General features: G+C 48.5%; 2 non-coding genes across 2 annotated transcripts; both read right to left on the bottom strand.

The window, feature by feature from the left end:
- Positions 1-10424: 10424 nt before the first annotated feature.
- On the bottom strand, positions 10425-10497 carry TRNAS-UGA (transfer RNA serine (anticodon UGA)). The gene has a single exon. It is a non-coding gene; the product is annotated as a tRNA-Ser (tRNA).
- A 2506-nt stretch (positions 10498-13003) lies between these two features.
- Positions 13004-13076, bottom strand: TRNAS-UGA (transfer RNA serine (anticodon UGA)). The gene has a single exon. It is a non-coding gene; the product is annotated as a tRNA-Ser (tRNA).
- Positions 13077-18642: the final 5566 nt, after the last annotated feature.

The raw sequence follows: 18642 nt of genomic DNA, 5'->3' as shown, positions 1-18642 counted from the left end.
TCAACAAAACCAGCACCGACATGATCGCAATGTACGTAGATGCGCAGCACGAAACCTGGGATGAGATGCTCCCCTAAATCACATATGCCTTTAACACGGCCACCCAAGAAACGACGCGTTTTACACCATTTCGCTTAGTTTACGGATGTGACTTTTAGACTTTGTTGGATGCCATGTTTCCGAGCTGCACAGATGATCATCCACTCACGCCAGACGCCGAGCAGTTTGCTCAGCGCACAGAGGAAGCACGTAAACTTGCCCGGCTTCCCATTCAGCAACATAGGGCTCGGATGGACACCGCTACAGCCTCCGTCATCGACGTCACATAACATCCCGGAGAGAAAGTTTGGGTGTGTGCGTCGGCCGGCTTGTGTGACAAACTGATTTCTCGTTACTTCGGACCTTACGAAGTTCTGCGCCGTGTCACGGAAGTGACATACGAAGTTCTTCCAGCGGGTACTGTGCAGCCCTCGCGTCGGTAACCGCGCTCCGAGGTCGCGCACGTTGTCCGCATGAAGCCATATTTCACGCGGTAGTGTGCTATGCGCTTGTTTCGTTGTTGCGTAGGACACCTTACCTCGCCTGCGTTATCTATTCTGTCCATGTGCACTCGAAATACACAAGCCTCACAACTCACCACAAACGGGGCAAATGAGGTAGTGCAGAGTAGGGCTTAACCCCGGGTAGACGCTTGGCCAGCGTCACGACGCTTTAACCCGTCGTTTGCCGGCTCCCTAATAAAGTTATACATACATGTGCTGATCTTTGTTTTCGCTTCATTGCCCATCGCTCGCGCTGCGCCTTCGATATCGTTTAAAGAGGGGGAGTAATGCCACCTGGCGTTCCTGATGTTCTTAGCTGGCGCCTGGAAGAAGAGGACACTGAAGTTGGTTCGCGAGCTGTGTTCGGAACTGTGCCTGCCCCCACAGCTTAGCCCTGTCGTTCGCGTCTTGCCCTGCTGTCCGCAACAATATTGCGTAAGCAATACCACGCCAGGTTTCAGCCTGTCGCGTAAACGCGGCCGGTAGTCACATTTGACCTTTACAGCGACCGTAGATGTGGCCCCTCTTCAAGTGGTCGGGAAAATTAACTCGGGCGGTAGCCACGCTGCGCTGAAGAAGAATAATAATAAAGATCAAAAAGAGAAGCTACGTCGGCTTTGCTTACGCAACCAACCGGGTTTAACTAAAGCTAAACCCCCAGCTACTTTTTTAAAACTTCATCCCCCAGACCTGCCAGTGTATTGCCGCAAATGTGCCAGCAATAGGGAATTATTCCTGGTTTTGATCAAATGACCGCTATAAAGATTCCGTGATAAGCTGACCGCGAAATAGTAGAGGCCGCATTGATACTGAAGCTCAAGGATGAATGTCTCAACACAGCCTTTGTCTTACTTTCGAGCAAAGAAATCGCATTCGCCTTTGGTTTTATCTGATTTTGTCCTCGATTTTATTGACACTCTGTACATGCCCTATTTTATATATTTTTCCCCTTAATAGTCCGGTTCACCACTTGTTTGTCCTCTGCGTTTCTTCATGCTCTGTCCTCGTCTTGCTACACGCTGCTGAAACTGATGGAAGACTAACTAGCCTGGCAGCTTGTCCCCTGTTTTTCATGCACCAACTAGCCCCACAGTATGTTATTTATCAATGAACCTTGTGTACAGAGTAAATCTGAAAAGGCCATGCTTTGTTGCATCGTGACATCTGTTAATATGCTGCAAGTATGTGTTACATTAGTTGTTCTCTTACACTTTGTTCCTTGGCCATGTGCTGTAGAGGTGACTTACTTGTGGTACCAACTGTATGTCACCTGTTTTACAGAGCAGAGTGTAGTTAGGTTTGAACTTAACTAGTGCAGGTTTCTTCCCCTCACATAATCAGCACTTCGTTTTTACTTTCTGCAGTATGCTAAAGAACACGGTGCGTCGGCAGCGGTCGCCGAGAGGAAGCGCCTCTACAACTCGAGTGACGCAAGCAGCCAGGCCACCCTGCTGTACTCGCCTGCTAATGCTGACTCTTCGGCCGACGACGATGGGTTCGTGCAGGTGCTTAGCAAGCAAGCAAACGAAGACTACGCCGACGACAATATTCGTCCTCATCAAGCACGTCTGCGGTCATCACTACGCGAGGCTCTACGACACATACTGTCTTGTTTGTGCCAGAGGCGCCAACAGACAATCTGAACCAACTCAACAGTCAAGTCACGTCTATGTTTCTTGAAAGCTTCGTCCCTGGAAAGATTAAATACGTTAGAGTGAATCTTTACTAAAACATATTTGCCATTGATGTCATGGAGCGGAGCGCATTGGAGAGATTGACTGCCATCAACAAATTCGGCGATATGAGTGTGCGCTCCCATATTCTTCAGGATAGTGGCACTATGGCCGGCGTCATCTACAATGTTGACGTGGCCATCGCTGACACCGATCCACCAGTCTTAATCAAACCAGCATCAAATAGTATCTCCATACTTCAAATTCAGCGCCTCAGGAGATCGAAACGCATCAAGTTCACTTTCAAGGGAGACTGCTTGCCATCGCATGTGAAGATTGGACATTTCCGACACCCGGTCCAGCCTTTCGTGCCCAAGCCAATTCAGTGCAGAAAGTGTATGAAGATCGGGCACGTAAGTGCGGTCTGCAAAAATTCCATCGTGTGACCTAGATGCTCCGAGTCGCATAGCGGCGACATTTGCCGCGCGATTGTTCTGAAGTGCGCCAACTTCCATGGCCCTCATGACTCCTCCTCAAAGGACTGTCCCCGCTTTCAGACAGAACGGGCAGTGCTGAAGCAAATGGTGCGTGATCAATCTACACACAGAGAGGCCGCTACTAACGTGCGACGGCGTCGTTCGCGTCACCGAAGATCACCTAAGAAAGCAGTTAATTTTGATAGCAAGGCCTCAAGCACTCCTGCATCTGGTCCTACTCCTATGCCGGCTGTTTTAAATCAAGGGACCTCGACGGGCGGTGAATCTAGAGGTGCTGCCACAGACGTTAACTGACCTCCGCTACTAAAACCTTCCACGTCCTCTGGGCCAGGAAACTTGCCGCGAACCGAATGTCCTGCACCTACTGCCGAACTAGAGAAAAGTCAGGATGTGGGACATGGCCAAGACCTACAGGTAATTGCCATTCTGACATCCATGATGAATGCAATCGGCGCTGTGTTATCTAGTCTGCACACGCCAGCAGCACAGAATGCGCTACAGGTTCTGGACGCGCTAACACCACTTCTAGCGGCCCTACAGTAGCAGACACAATGGCTCCCCCAGCATTAACATTTGGAAATACTCAAGGGCGCCTCTAGTTTTCAATAGGATTCCCGTGGGCTTCAGTACCGAATTGCAGATATTCGACAATACGTTCATGCAAATCGCATCCCCATCCGTGTTATTTGTGAGCCGAATGTTCCAAAGATCTTGCGACTATCAGGCTACGAGGCATTTGTATCTTCAACGCACCAGGGAAACAGCAAGGTGTCACCCGTTAATAATTAAGGGGTATTATTATTAACGATGCGCCCTTAACGGTGCGCACACTCCCAGACACCCTTTGAGTGAGGGGGGTAGCTGTTCCGGTCGCAAAGGAGATGCCCTCGACCTGCGTGGCAAGCTCAGCCGGAAATCAACTACCTTGTGGTGACAGAAGGGGGTGGTCGTTTGGTTCCCAGCGGTCGCCGGTTCAAACCAGAGAAAGGATCGGAGTCAGAAGTAACAAACAAAACACAATTTATGCACAGCAAGAGACGATACAAAGGAATACACAAGATCACTTGAAATACATAGACGAGAAGTTCACAGGATACAAACGCTAAGCGTGCAATTACACAGGTATCCAATAACGTAGAGGCTTTACAATAGATCAAACACGAGAGAGTTACATAAACAAACACCAAATTGTTCACCGGGCACTGTTGCAGTCCGACGCCTCAAGAGTCACGATGTGGCCGCCATACGAGACGAGCGCTGCTCCCTTGAAAGTCCGTGGGCTTGCCAGCAGCGGGTGATCCCCGGGAGTCCAGCCGAAGCGCAGGCGATCACGTAGCAAAACGCTGACGAACTGAATGACTGACTGACTGACTGACTGGCTGACTCAACAAGCGGCGCGGTCGCTTTAAATAGGGCGCGCCGCGTCTGTTTGTTAACACGCGCCAAAGCTAGCGCGCACACACACATAGGAGAGTTTCAAATTGGGCTAGTTGGTGGTTGTTATTCCTGTGCATTGTTGCGCTTACGTAGGAACTGGGACACAATCGGAGACGACACAGAACAGATGTGCGCAAACTATCCTCTGAGTTCGATGAACAACCTTATGCGGATGAACGGTGACACATGTGGTATGTTAAGGCCCGATGTACACGAAATAAACATTAGGAGAGTTTCAAATTGGGCTAGTTGGTGGTTATAGCTTCGCTGGTTATAGCTCCCTCTTCTCCTCCCGTCGAGCCGCGCGTCGTCATTGGCTAGGTCCCATAGAAGATGCTCGATTTTTCTGGCTCATTCCAGGCCGATGAACCACCGTCTTCCCCGGGCAAGGGGAAAGAGGGTGACAACAACGCGTACAAAGCTACGCGCTCTCCCGCGCGGGGAAGGGGGCTTTGCTCTCCATGCCTTCCACGCGACGCCGTGCGGGCCTCGCGCCGTACCGGCTTGATGAAAATGGGCGCCGATTTCGTGACACAAGGTCATCCTTTATATTAGGCGAAAACTCACATATGTAATCCATCCGGTTTCTCACAGCAACGATAACCAGTATGTTTGCCTGATAGTGAAGAAGCGCAATCTCGCGTTTACTCTTATGGGTGCATGTATATGTCGCCATCAAGTAGCTTTGACGCCACATGATTGAGCGACTTGATGGCGATTACACCTGGCCCTTGGATCATCATAGGCGACTTTAACGCTCACCACATCATGCCGGAAAGTGTTCGAATGAACCTCAAGGGAAGAAAGAGCTTGTGTCCTTCGCCTCTGATCATGACCTGCAGTGTCTTAATGACGGTACATCGACCTTTATTTGAGGGGCAACTTACAAAAGCTTTCATTTAGCTTTCGTTTCTCGATGCCTTACCAGCAACGTCCAATGGTTTGCAGATATAGAAACACACAGAAGTTACCACATTCCTACATATGTGATCAATAATGGCTTTTTCACATCCACGTCTGTCCCATGAATGCGCCATATCGATTGGTCGGCATTTCAAGCACTTATGGAGGATGCTCGCACAGCAGGCCTCTCTGCAGGTATTGAAGAGAAAATTAAGGAGGGCATGATAAACGCGCCGTCTTTCTTCACCTCAATGCCTACTTACACAGAGTTTGATGCGGAATTACAACGCCTGCGAGCATTGCGACGGAGGGCAGAGCGTAGATACCGACGCACGAAGTCGCGCCTCGACCTGAGAGATGTGAGGCGCATGCAAAAGAAAATTCAGCGCCGAATTCAAGCCCTCCAAGCAAAACGTGGGCGGTCATTCTGTGAAACGTTTGATCCATGCAAGCCTTTATCACTCATCTGAAATGTCGTTCGTGGTCTCCGAACATCCCCTAAACAGCTCTACCCATTAAAATTTCTCGCACTCTACCAAAGACCTGGTGAGGTCGAGGTAGCAGAAGATTTCTGCGCTAGGGTAGCAGGCCAATTGACTCCAATGGCAACGCTACATTTCAACGATGTTCCAGCTTCACGGGATTCACGAATGAACCTTCCCTTCTCCGTGGAGAAACTTGACGTTGCACTGGCTTCTTGCAGACTGTCATCATCGCCGGGTCCCGGCGGTGTAACATACACTGCGCCTGGAAATCTTGGACAAGAAGCTAGGCATGCTTTTTTGGAATATCACAGAAAATAATGGAGTGAGGCACAGTTCCAGACGAGTGGAAGTGCAGTCGTTTAGTTCCGCTCCTGAAACCTGGCAAATTGCCTCCGGACTTGACATCATACCGTCCAGTTGCACTGGCTAGAGCGTTGTTAAAGTACTGGAAAGAGTACTGCTTACACGTACCTGGGGTGCTACCGCATATATCCGGATATAATGTCAGGGTTCGACGTGGGCGCTCTTCAATTGACAACGTGGAGGACCTGGTATCATCTGTACAACGACGAAAAATTTTGAAGCGCTTACCCGCGGTGTTGTTCCTGGATATAAAAAGCGCACATGACGTCACTCACCAGACCATTTTGGACGCTGTGGAAGCTATCGAGCTTGGCGGTCGTGTGTTTTGCTGAATGCGCAGTTATTTATGCAACAGATCTCACTTTATGCAGACTGAGGATGGCCCAACATCATCTCATTTCACTTCCCGTGGAGTCCCACAGGGCGGAGTACTAAGCCCAACGCTTTTCGGTCTTACTCTTGTCGGGCTTGTCGACTTAATACTACAGTCGGCGCAACTTTCAATATATGCAGACGACATCTGTATCTGGGCATCAAGATTTACGCGCCCACAGGTTAGAGCAAGGCTTCAAAAGGCGGCAAGTATAGTTGCGGCCTACCTCCACCTGCAAGGACTGGAGATATCAACTGAAAAGTGTTCGCTAGTTGCATTTACACGCAGGAACATGTCACCTAATACCGTACGCATCGATGGTAAAGTAATATCCTACGAAAGCAGCCATCACTTTCTGGGAGTAATCATCAACCGAAAACTTTCGCGGACTCCCCATATTTCATTCATGAAAAAGAGGCTGACAGCTTGCTGGGGAGCGTCCGTGTGGTCGATGCTCCAACTATACCGTGCACTAATTATGGGATTTTTTCGGTACAGCTTACCTTCACTGGAAATATAAGGAAAACCAATTTTGGAATTCTACAGAGCGTTCAAGCTCAAGCTCTGCGAACCTCCCTGGGATTGCCGAAATGTTCCTCTACGGCTGCTATCATTTTAATTGCACAAGCGCGTCCCATATCTACCTACCTAACAGTTGACGCCCTGAGGGCACATTTCCGACACATCTCCCGGGTTCCCTGTCATCATTTGGCCAGTCGTTTTATTACCAGGCAGCGTACATCGTTTACAGAGACCGTTAATGCGCATCGCGCTATTTTGCCGTCCCAGTTTACATCCGTATCTAGACCATCATATCCACTATAGAGCCTGCATAAACCACACGTGCTTCTTTCAATACCCGGGATCAGGAAGGAGGTCGAGCTATCGCCGACAGAACTAGAACAAATCACTCTTGAATACTTCCATGAGTACCATGCAAATCGTATGAACGTCTACACCGACAGTTCAGTGAATGCCGTGAGTTCTTCAGGCTCCATGGCCATACCCGCAACTACTGCAGAAATAAAAGTTAGGACAATTCACCGTGCTCCTTCAACAGCTGCAGAGGTAACCGCTCTTCGTGTCGCAATTAGGCATATCTGTCAGCAGAGCCCCCAGCGATGGTCTATTTTCCCAGATTCAAAAGCAGGCCTGCAAGCCTTAAAAGCGGCTGTTGACCGTGGAGCCCATGAAAAACTCTTTGGTGAAATACGGCAAATTCATCACTGTGCATTTAATGGAGGACATGACATAATCTTCCAGTGACTTTCAGGACACAGCGGCATAGCGGGCAATCTTCGGGCGGACGAGGTCGCACGAACAGCCCGCGAAGATGGTGATTGTGTGTTGACTCCCTTTTCCAGGGCAGACGCGGCGGGCAGATTTCGCGCATTTGCGCGGGAACACACGCTCTCCTTGTGGAATTCTGGCTAGTTTGCGAACAGCCGCTTAAAATCCCTGGACCCTGACCTAAGCTCCGGCTTTCACCTGGCCTAATCCGAGGCGAAAACACTTTGCTATGCCGCCTGTGGGTCGGTGTAGCATTCACAAACGCGTATTCTTTTACAATAGGCATGGTATGTACAAACTGTGGGTGTGACGAGTCTATATGCCACATTCTTTGTGAGTGCCTCGTATATAGGGAGTGAAGAGGAAATTAGGGTACTCATGAAGGAAAGAAGCCAACAGTCTGCGAAGCCAAGGAAAGCATTGGGGTTCAGTTTAGTTCAGTTCAGTCGTTCAGTCGTGTCCGACTCTTCGTGACCCTATCGACCATGTCACGCCACGCTTTCCGGTCTCTCACTATCTTCCTAACATCACATAACTTCATCTGCAGTGCCTCGAGGATGCCATCTAACCATCGCGTTCGCTGCCTACCCCTTCTCCGGCGACCCTCAACCTTTCCCAACATCAAATCTTTCTCCAGCGACTCCTCTCTTCTCATCAGATGACCAAAGTAGCTGAGCTTTAAATTTAGAATTTGACCCTTCAGTGAGCAGTCAGGGTTTATGGTCGACAATATTGACTGTTTGGATCTTCTGGCAGTCCAAGGAACTCTCAAGAGTCTTCGCCAGCACCACAATTCAAACGCGTCAATTCTTCGGCGGTCAGCCTTTTTAACAGTCCAACTCTCGCATCCATACATCACAACTGGAAAGACCATAACACGAGTTATATGGATCTTGGTTGGCAGACTAATGTCTCTGCTCTTTACTAGGCGGTCAAGGCTAACCATTGCTCTCTTTCCCAGAAGCAGGCGTCTTCTAATTTCATGGCTGCAGTCTCCTTCCGAGGTAATCTTGGAGCCCAAGAAAAGAAAATCTGTCACAGCTTCCACTTCTTGTCCCTTGATGCTCCAGGACTTGATAGGGCAAGACGCCATGATCTTTGTCTTTTTAATGTTCAGTTTAAGCCCAAACTTCTCACTCTCTTCTTGTACGTGCATCACAAGTCTCTTGAGTTCCGCTTCACTTTCTGCCATTAAAGTGGTATCATCCGCATATCTAAGGTTGTTGATACATTTTCCAGCAATCTTCACTCCAGCTGAAGACTCGTCCAGACCGGCTTTCCTCATGATGCACTCTGCATATAGGTTAAATAGGCAGGGCGACAGTATGCAGCCTTGCCTCACTCCTTTCTCAATCGGAAACCAATCACTACGAGACAATGCCCAGCTCTGACTGTAGCCTCTTGCCCTTCATACAGGTTCGTGAGGAGACAGATGAGGTGAATTGGAACTCCCATCTCTTGGAGAGCTTGCCACAATCAGCTGTGATCTACGCAGTGAAACGCTTTCGCATAATCAATAAAGGAGAAGTAGATGGGTTTCTGGAACTCTCTTGCTTTTTCCATGATCCGGCGAAGGTTGGCAATTTGGTCTCTAGTTCCTCTGCCCTTGCGAAACCCAGCTTGCACGTCCGGAAGCTCCCGATCCACATACTGCTGCAGCCTACCTTGGAGGATTTTCAACATCACCTTGCTAGCATGCGAAATAAGCGCGATCGCGCGGTAGTTGGAACAATCTTTGGCACTGCCTTTCTTTGGAATGGGTATGTAAACTGACCTCCTCCAATCCTGTGGCCACTGCAGGGTTGTCCAAATCTTCTGACATAATGTATGCAGAATGTTAACAGCGTCATGGTTGAGGTTTTGAAGCAACTCTGCTGAAATGCCATCAATTCCGCTAGCTTTGTTCTTAGCAAGGCTGGCTAAGGCCCATTCAACTTCACTCTTCAGGATGCCCGGCTCGAGATCAGTGATCACGACCGTCTTATATTGGGTTTGCACATTCGGGTTCTTCTTGTACAGTTCTTCTGTGTATTCCTGCCACCTCTTCTTTATCTCTGCGGCTTCAGTGAGGTCCTTGCCTTGTTTGTCCTTTATCACGCCCAGCTTAGCACAGAAGCTTCCTGTGATATCTTTGATTGTCTTATACAGAGCTCTTGTGTTCCTTAATTGCCTGTTGTCCTCAACTGCTTGGCACTGTATGTTCAGAAAGGCATTCTTAGCTCTCCTTGCTATTTTCTGAAAATCCGCATTGAGAACCTTGTATCTTTCTATTTCCCCCATAACTTTTGCCATCCTCCTTTCCTCAGCTATTTGCAAAGCCTCTTCAGATAACCAGATTGCTTTCTTGCACTTCTTTTGCTTTGGAACTACCTTAATAGCAACTTCTTGTATTATATCGCGAACATCAGTCCACATCTCTTCGGGCTCTGTCTTCTATATCTAATTCTTGAAATCGATTCCTCACTGCCACAGCATATTCTAATGGAACTAGATCCAGATTATACCTGAAAGGCCTTCTAGTTTTCTGCGTTTTCCTCAATCGAAGCTTAATCTTGGCAACAAGAAGCTGATGATCGGTGCCACAATCGGCCCCAGGCCTTGTTTTTACTGCTTGTATAGCGCTTCTCCATCTCTGCCGGCAAATAATATAATCGATCTGATTCCTGTACAGACCGTCCGGTGAAGTCCATGTGTACAGGCGCCTCTTGTGCTGTTGAAAATGAGTATTCGCTATGGTCAGATTGTTTTCTTGACAAGCATTGGGGATTGTACTTTATATCTTTTTTTTTTTACTGCGGTAATCACATAAATTTGTAGTGTTCTGATTAGGGGAGAGGTAAACAAAAACAAGAAAAACAGCGTGCCGATGGTGGAGACCGAACCCACGACCTCCGAATATCACGTCCGGTGCTCTACCAACTGAGCTACATCGGCCGCTGTCCCACCTGCTGCTTTCTTGGGTATTTATGTTGTCTGTATACGAACCTTGAGAGTGTTCACCAGTGTCGCCCTCAACCATAGCGGTGGACGTGGAACGTCATGTGTTACCGCCAGCGTCGCGTAGAACGTGATCAAGAGCGAGGGCGAAAGCTGTGCTAGAACCCTCTTACGCTACCTATGGCTTCAAGACTGCCAGAACCGAGACCCCCGTAAGCTACAAGCAGATCAATTAAGGGGAAATGAGGGTGCTCGTTATAATATATGAAGGAAAGAAGCCAACAGTAGGCGAAGCCAAGGAAAGCATTGGGGATTGTACTTTATGTCTTTGTGCTTTGTACTTGTACTTTGTCTTTTTTTGTTTACTTCGGTAATCACATAAATTAGTAGGGTAATGTGATTAGGGGAGAGATAAACACAAAGTAGAAGGAAAAACAACGTGCCGATGTTGGGGACCGAACCCACGACCTCCGAATATCGCGTCCGGTGTTCTACCAACTGAGCTACATCGGCCGCTGTCCCACCTGCTACTTTCTTGGGTATTAATGTTTGTATACGAACCTTGAGAGCGTTCACCAGCGCCGCCCTCAACCACAGCGGTGGACGTAGAACGTCCTTTGTTACCGCCAGCGTCACGTAGAACGTGATCAAGAGCGAGGGCGAAAGCTGTGCTAGAACCCTCTTACGCTACCTATGGCTTCAAGACTGCCAGAACCGAGATCCCCGTAAGCTACAAGCAGATCAATTAAGGGGAAATGAGGGTACTCGTTATAATATATGAAGGAAAGAAGCCAACAGTAGGCGAAGCCAAGGAAAGCATTGGGGATTGTACTTTATGTCTTTGTGCTTTGTACTTGTACTTTGTCTTTTTTTGTTTACTTCGGTAATCACATAAATTAGTAGGGTAATCTGATTAGGGGAGAGATAAACACAAAGTAGAAGGAAAACAACGTGCCGATGTTGGGGACCGAGCCTACGACCTCCGAATATCGCGTCCGGTGTTCTACCAACTGAGCTACATCGACCGCTATCCCACCTGCTACTTTCTTGGGTATTAATGTTGTCTGTATACGAACCTTGAGAGCGTTCACCAGCGCCGCCCTCAACCACAGCGGTGGACGTAGAACGTCCTGTGTTACCGCCAGCGTCACGTAGAACGTGATCAAGAGCGAGGGCGAAAGCTGTGCTAGAACCCTCTTACGCTACCTATATGGCTTCAAGACTGTCAGAACCGAGACCCCCGTAAGCTACAAGCAGATCAATTAAGGGGAACTGAGGGTGCTCGTTATAATATATGAAGGAAAGAAGCCAACAGTAGGCGAAGCCAAGGAAAGCATTGGGGATTGTACTTTATGTCTTTGTGCTTTGTACTTGTACTTTGTCTTTTTTTGTTTACTTCGGTAATCACATAAATTAGTAGGGTAATCTGATTAGGGGAGAGATAAACACAAAGTAGAAGGAAAAACAACGTGCCGATGTTGCGGACCGAACCCACGACCTCCGAATATCGCGTCCGGTGTTCTACCAACTGAGCTACATCGGCCGCTGTCCCACCTGCTACTTTCTTGGGTATTAATGTTGTCTGTATACGAACCTTAAGAGCGTTCACCACTGCCGCCCTCAACCACAGCGGTGGACGTAGAACGTCCTGTGTTACCGCCAGCGTCACGTAGAACGTGATCAAGAGCGAGGGCGAATGCTGTGCTAGAACCCTCTTACGCTACCTATGGCTTCAAGACTGCCAGAACCGACACACCCGTAGGCTACAAGCAGATAAATGAAGAGGAAATGAGGGTACTCGTTATAATATATGAAGGAAAGAAGCCAACAGTAGGCGAAGCCAAGGAAAGCATTGGGGATTGTACATTATGTCTTTGTGCTTTGTACTTGTACTTTGTCTTTTTTGTTTACTTCGGTAATCACATAAATTAGTAGGGTAATCTGATTAGGGGAGAGATAAACACAAAGTAGAAGGAAAAACAACGTGCCGATGTTGGGGACCGAACCCACGACCTCCGAATATCGCGTCCGGTGTTCTACCAACTGAGCTACATCGGCCGCTGTCCCACCTGCCACTTTCTTGGGTATTAATGTTGTCTGTATACGAACCTTGAGAGCGTTCACCAGCGCCGCCCTCAGCCATAGCGGTGGGCGTGGAACGTCATGTGTTACCGCCAGCGTCGCGTAGAACGTGATATAGAGCGAGGGCGAAAGCTGTGCTAGAACCCTCTTACGCTACCTATATGGCTTCAAGACTGCCAGAACCGAGACCCCCGTAAGCTACAAGCAGATCAATTAAGGGGAACTGAGGGTGCTCGTTATAATATATGAAGGAAAGAAGCCAACAGTAGGCGAAGCCAAGGAAAGCATTGGGGATTGTACTTTATGTCTTTGTGCTTTGTACTTGTACTTTGTCTTTTTTTGTTTACTTTGGTAATCACATAAATTAGTAGGGTAATCTGATTAGGGGAGAGATAAACACAATGTAGAAGGAAAGACAACGTGCCGATGTTGGGGACCGAACCCACGACCTCCGAATATCACGTCCGGTGCTCTACCAACTGAGCTACATCGGCCGCTGTCCCACCTGCTACTTTCTCGGGTATTAATGTTGTCTGTATACTAACCTTGAGAGTGTTCACCAGCACCACCCTCAACCATAGCGGCGGACGTGGAACGTCCTGTGTTACCGCCATCATCACGTGGAACGTGATGAAGAGCGAGGGCGAAAGCTGTGCTAGAACCCTGTTACGCTACCTTCAAGACTGCCAGAACCGAAACCCCCGTAGGCTACAAGCAGATAAAATGAAGGGGAAATGAGCGTCTCTCCCCTAATCAGATTACACTACTCATTTATGTGATTACCGAAGTAAAAAGAAAAGACAAAGTACAATCCCCAATACTTTCCTCGGCTTCGCCGACTGTTGGCTTCTTTCCTTCATATACAGTGAGGAAAGACAGTGTCTATGCCGTGCGCTGGAGCATCTAGATGGACGCCCATTGACTGAAATTAAGATTTTGGGTCCTTTGCCACGGCGATCGTCTGCGGTGAAGGCCTCCCAGACACTGTTCCGCTGTATGAAAAGCACAGGCGTAATCGAAAGACTATGAGTTTGTTTTTATGCTACGTGATATGACTGATGTGATGCGATGATGCATGTCTGTGATGTGACTGTACTACCTTCACCTATCCCGCTCTTACAACTTTTATATACACTCACTCCTTTCCCCCAGTGCAGGGTAGCAAACCAGGTTTCTTTTACGGGTTAACCTCCCTGCCTTTCCTCCTCATCTTTATCCTCCATCTCCTGCTTTCTCTCCGCAGCCTCTCACGAATTGAGCGCGCCGGAGCGCCCTTATCACTGAAGTGTCTTGCGGCTGCTTTCCCCAGACTAGGAAGATCAGTCAGATGACGTCGCTAAGCGCGCGCTGTTTTCTTCTCATCTGCCGGCCTTCCCCACGAGTCGAAGCCGAAGAGGGTCGCCCTTGCACCCGCATACGCCTCATTTGTAGGGGGCATGGTGTGTGATCATTTTGAGGTGCTTAGAAACTCAACATCGGTCGCCGACGTAATTGCGCCTCAATAAGCTTTTATATTGCAAGAAGTCACGTTTCTTGCAGGTGTTCTCGGAAATGAAGAGACAGCGGATTTTTTTCATATGACGAGATCGCGTGAAACGGGCGAGTTGGCAGTAGTAGCTTTCTCTGAATATGGAGCGTGCTATTAAATTCGAACTTACGGTTCTTGGATTTTGGTTTGGTTGGTGGTGTTAAACGTCTCAAAGCGACTCAAGCTATGAGATGCCGTGGCGGAGGACTACAAACATGTCGACCACTTGGGGTTCTTTAGCGTGCACTGACATCGCACAGCACAAGGGCGCATTGCTTTTCGCTCTCATCGAAAAGCGGCCGGCGAGGCCGGGATTCGGTCCTGCACCTTTGGGAACAGTAGTCGAGAGCCGTAACAACTGCGCCACACCGGCAGGGCGTTTTTGGATTTTGATTTAGACACGCTATTCTCTTGTTCTCTGTCCCGTCCCTTTTTTCTACCCGTGCTGTTACCGAAGCTAATTAACCCGAACATAACGGAATGAATGAATGAAGCCTTTATTGAAGGGAAGGGATGGCTCTCGGCCGCTAAAATAAACGCTCATGAAGTGCTGCTGCACTAAAAGCGGTGGTCTAGAGGTAGAAGATCCGCCTCGCATGTCAGAACACCGTGGCTCAAATCCAGGTACCACGCGATTCTCCACCAGATTAAAAAAAATCCACGTGTCGATGGAATTGCATAAACAGGTTCGGTGTGCGATCTGATGCCGGTGACCATCTCCGGTAACATACTCCCTCACCAGAACAGGAGTCGGCCACCCTTGTGAATTAATTGGCCACAACCTCCTTCCAATACTCTAATAGTCTCCCGGCCCTCAGTCACCAGCGGCGGCGGAGCAACTGAGCATGGCGGCGGTCAGATCTGTGACTCAGCGGAGGGTGCTAATAGTTTCTAGCTCCGGACAGGCCGCCATTGGAAACTGACCCAGGTCAAGTTTAATGCTAGAACCCTGGCTAGTGAGGCTACTTTAGCAGTGTGGTTAGTGGAACTAGAAGCTATGCAATGGGATATCATAGGGCTTAGTGAGGTTAGGAGGCCGAATGATGCATATACTGTACTGAAGGATGGGCATGTACTGTGTTATCGAGGTTTACCAGAGAGGCGACAACTAGGACTATGTTTCCTTGTCAATAAGGACATAGCTGGCAATAGAGAAGAATTCTGTAGCATTGATGAGAGGGTGGCATGCATCGTAATTAAGCTTAATAAGCGGTAGAAGCTAAAGGTTGTATAGGCCTACGCGCTAGCATGTAGTCATGATGACCAGACCGTCGAAAGCTTCTATGAAGTTGTAGAATCGACAATGGGGAAAATAAAAACGCAGCATACTCTACTGATGGGCGACTTCAATGCGAAGGTAGACAGAAATCAAGCTGGAGACCAGGCAGTGGGCAACAATGCCTTTGGGTTAAGGAATATCTGAGATAGGTACCAGTTGAGCTTGCTGGACGCAATAACTTACGAATCATGAACACCTTCTTCAGCAAACGGAAGAACCGGAAGTGGACTTTGAACTGTCCTATGGGGGAGACTAAGAATGAAATTGATTTCATGCGCTTAAAGGTTCGATACAGTGACCACAGGGTGGTAAGGTTTCGAATTAATCTAGACTTGAAGAGGCAACGAAACAGACTGGGGAGGAAGAAGCCCAATGAATTAGCGGTAAGGTGGGATGTAAAAGTATTCAGGCTCTCGCTGCAGAATAGATATTCAGTGCTAACCGAGGAAGCTGACCTTAGCCTAGAAGCAATGAACAATAAGTTCAGAGATCATTACATAATGCGCGGTAGGAGTAGGCGGCAGGATTATTAGAAATGATACTGGCAAACCATCTAAGGAGACGAAAGATTTGATTAAGAGACGCCAAAGTATGAAAGCCTCTAAGCTAGCAGATAGGGCAAAACTGGCAGAGATATCAAAGCTAATCAATAAGAGCAAGCTTGTTCACATTAGGAAGTATAACATTGGGAAATCGAGTGCGCTCTAAAAATGGTCGTAGCCTGAAAGCGGTGAAGACGAAATTAGGCTTATCCAAAAATCAGATGTATGCAATGATCAAGAAGGCAAGCAATATCATTACTAACTTAGATAAGACAATCATGGTAGCCGGGGAGTTCTGTAAAACTGATTGATTGATTAATTTATAGGAAGGAAAAGGCGCGGTAACTCTCTCACTTGGGTTTATGTGGACACTTCAACCGCGCCGTAAGGGAAGGGAGGAAGGTGGGAGTGAAAGTTGAAAGAGAGAAAGAGGAGCCGTAGTGGAGGGCTACGGAGTAATTTCGACCACCTGAGGATCGTTAAAGGTCCACAGAAATGGGTCACCAAGAAGGGTAAACAACGCCATAACACTGATAGATATTGAACCACCCATCATTCTCCCGCAAAAGTTTCTATCTAGCTTCTGTAACACCATAGATATCGGCGATTAAAAATGACCCTTCCAATTTTTTCCTCTCAACACGTACGCCGAAAGAATCCATGAAAAAATAAAGAATACAAGCAAGTTCAAAGTTCCGTCCTGAAATACGTCACTTCGACGAACTTCCGGTTGACGCGCGCTCGCTCGCTGGCGTACTCGCGTCAACCTGCCCTCGCTAGCACACGCCTGAGTTCGCCAGTTCGCGCAGCGACGGTTAGTGTAACCGCGAACCCGTGGTTAGCCCATGTTACACTGCGGACCAAACCATGGTCACACCACTAACCGCGGTTATCGCAAACCGAGCTTGGCGACCTCGGTTTGCGTCGTTAATCGAGGTTATGACGGCGTCTGTTGACGGAGGCTATTCGTCGGCGCCCGAGTGCGCGAAACGTACGAGCGGGTCTGCTTGAAAAAGTTATTCATTTGTCCATTGTATCACATTTAAAGATCGATGTATAGAATATGGTGCCGCCCGACGTCTTCGATTACGGCCGACAGCGCACCGACTGCGTACTGAAGCCTTGTATTGCCTGCAGTATCGTTTGAACGGCTTGTTGCTGAGCAGAACGTAAAAAAATGCGCGGCCTTAGCTATGAAAGTACACGAGTTTGCAACGCTTGCAGCACGGGATGCCGCGAGCAGGCTGAGGTACGTTACACAATTACCGCGGGGGTGGGGCGCGCGAGCGCGGCGAACGACGACGGCGTGCGTGACCGTCCCTAGTCGTCACTAGGCCTAAATTGTTTCGCTTCGAAGCCGCGGCGGTCGGCGCTTTGGAACTGATCATCGCTGTCGTAAGTCGTCTACTTATGAAACTGCCTTATAGTGAATCCTATCCTGGCGTAGTAAGGAATTTATAGGATTAACTCTGGCGACGCATTAATCGCAGAGCTAGTACGAGCAGATCGGATCAGCCGAAATGCACCAGCGGCAGCTGGCTTGAGCAGAAACTTGCTTGTATCACGGCTATCGCTCTTACCAGCAATTTGCTGCTGGTCAGCGATCCTCACGAGGGCTTCATGCTTGATATTCGGCTCAGTATTCCAAAGGTCAACAACGTTTAGCACGCTTTATTTCGGACATCAGTGCTAACGATCCGCCCTGTCGTTCGCATACGGTATGCAGGAGGAGGGGCCACAGCGGCGGTGTTTATGGCGGTCGAGGAGGTGCTGCCACCGTGCTGTTGACGCCTCGTCGGACAACACACTGGTACTCCTGAAACCAAGTTATATAATTAAGATATTTGTAAATATAGCCTTGTTCCTCCGATCGGTTGTTGTACTTGATGGGCAATGGCCGCCTAACCGATAAGGGCGGCGAGCTGTGTAACAGTCCGTACAGAGTTCGAGCAGCGCACGAGCAGACGACTTTCGCAGCTACCGGAAGTGTGTCCGTGACGTCAAGGCTGCAGTGGCCGCAGCGAATGGCAGCTTCTAGCGCTTCTAGCACTTCTAGCAAGCCTTGCCAGTCAACTCACCCGTGACGTCACGGGTTAAGGAAATAGTTCCATGCGACACCGCCAAGCGACACTTGTCTGCCCGGGGATTTCAAAAAATGCTGTTTTTAAAAATTAATAATAAATCGCTGGCTTTGTTTTAAGAAGTTATACTTTGGGTTAGTGCTCAAAAGTATTTGTTCTACACACTGAACACGTTTATCAGTGGCTTCTTAGTGGCCGTTTCAATGGACCTTTAACGTCCGCTGACATCGCATGGCACACGATGCCTCTTCATTTCGCCTACATCGAAACGTCGGGTTTGAACCCGGGTACTCCGGCTTAGTAGTCGGGCATCCCCACTGTACCACCCTGGCGGGGCGAGGTGTTCTATACGGACCTCTACAGCAGCCAAAGTTGTCCGGGCAAAAATGATATTGGCTTTAGTGAAGAGCAATCAGATGCTCTGCCAGTTACGATGGATGAGGTTAAGAAAGCCTTAGAAGCTATGAGAAGGGGGAAAGCAGCTGAGGCGGATCAGGTAACTATAGATTTGTTGAAGGACGGAGGGGATATCATGCTAGAAAAACTGGCCACCCTGTACACGCAACGCTTGATGACATCGAAGGTACCGAAAGCATGGAAGAACGCAAACATTATCTTAATTTATGAGAA

The sequence above is a fragment of the Amblyomma maculatum genome, chromosome 10 (assembly GCF_055883805.1).
Source record: "Amblyomma maculatum isolate TAMU_Amacu chromosome 10, ASM5588380v1, whole genome shotgun sequence".
Classification (NCBI taxonomy): domain Eukaryota; kingdom Metazoa; phylum Arthropoda; class Arachnida; order Ixodida; family Ixodidae; genus Amblyomma; species Amblyomma maculatum.
This window is presented reverse-complemented; position numbering and strand designations above follow the sequence as displayed.